The sequence below is a fragment of the Tupaia chinensis genome, unplaced genomic scaffold (assembly GCF_000334495.1).
Source record: "Tupaia chinensis unplaced genomic scaffold, TupChi_1.0 Scaffold139954_1, whole genome shotgun sequence".
NCBI classification, from domain to species: Eukaryota; Metazoa; Chordata; class Mammalia; order Scandentia; family Tupaiidae; genus Tupaia; species Tupaia belangeri.
Genome location: NW_006199832.1, coordinates 1 through 1,432, shown reverse-complemented (window position 1 = coordinate 1,432; position 1,432 = coordinate 1). Strand labels below are relative to the sequence as shown.

The 1,432-nt window shown below is 42.9% G+C and overlaps 1 pseudogene; it reads left to right on the top strand.

The window, feature by feature from the left end:
- Positions 1–819: 819 nt before the first annotated feature.
- On the top strand, positions 820–1,427 carry LOC114004760 (partitioning defective 6 homolog beta pseudogene; annotated as a pseudogene).
- The last annotated feature ends 5 nt before the right edge of the window (positions 1,428–1,432 follow it).

The window sequence follows — 1,432 nt, the reverse complement described above, 5'->3', positions numbered from 1 at the left end:
TAGTGAGCAGGTGACATGGTGGTTAAAGGCAAGGTGCTGCATTCCCACATGGCTGAGCTTGGTTAGAGTCCCAGACCTGGCAACTTACTTTCCCGCTTTCCCTTTCTCTCTCTCTGCTCTCTCTGGACAAATTAAAAAATAATAATAACAAATGGAATTAAATAAATAAATATGCCTTTAAAAAAGAATTAGAGACTCAGACACAGAGAAGGGTTACAAAGCAGAGTTTAATAGGAAAGAGTCAAAGCTCCCACCTAAACGCAATGGGTGTCCCAATGGGTTCCCCACTAGAGGTAACAATCGTGCATTTTTTTAAGGCCCTGACCAAAAAAAAAAAAAAAAGAAGAAGAAAAAGAAAATAAAAAAACTTAAGTAAACTATTTTTGTTTAAGAAGGGGAGGGAAAAAACTTCTGGGAAAAAAATTAGTTCTTAAGAGATGCCAGTACAGATGTTTTGTGCTGCCCGGGAGTTTTAGACTAATCCTTGTTCTCGAGTTGGACAGTGTTTTCAGTACTACAGTTAATGTGTCTATTTCTAGCTAGTCAGCAAGTAGTTCTAAATTTTGAAACATATGAAAAAGAGTGTATTTCCCAGGTCCTGTCCTCTCCTGTTCTCCAGACCAGGAGAGACCATACTCCTGGTGGGGATACAGCCACAGTATGGAAAGTGCCAGCTTCAGCCTTGTTCTCTCAGGCAGGCTGCAATTGCTCTTTGTGTAAGCAAGTAGGGAGAGCTGTAGCAGATGCCCAGTGAGAGCGGCAAGTGGTTTGTAGTGAAGGCTTGGCTATAGTGACTCCATCTTGTCTCATACCCTCCATATGACTCTTTCATATGACTCCTTTCATGTTACTCCTAACTCTATCTACCTAGCCAGAAATCTTAGTTCTATCTCATTACTGCCTATAAATAACAACAATAATTACCACAGAGTTTCAGTGGATAATCCACTGCTTAGGATTTCTATACAAAAGAAGGAAGGAACAGACTGCAGTACCTTTTGTACAGACACGCTACTAAGAGGGATGTTCTAACAACATGTTGCCTCCTAACAATAGAAAAAAACCACATATAGTAATTATATGGCACAAGACTTCAGACCTGTGATATTATAGACGTAATGTTCTTCCAGAAATGTGCTGTAGGGTTCGTCTTTACAAACAGGGTGCTGAGACACCCCTAGGATGTTATGTCCCTAGTGGCTCCAGGGTCCGGGTAGCACCGCATGGTTCCGCTAAGGTCCCAGGGATCTAAGGTCCCAGGGATCTCTATATCCGGGCTGGTCCCAGGAGGCCTGGCTCAGAGCACAGTGCTGTTGGCTGTTAATGATGACGTTGTAGAAGTTAGCAGCACAGAAGTTTCAGGGCAGAGTCTGGATCAGATGGCAAACAGCCTCGACCTCCTGGTGACTGTGAGGTCAGCAAACCAGAGGAA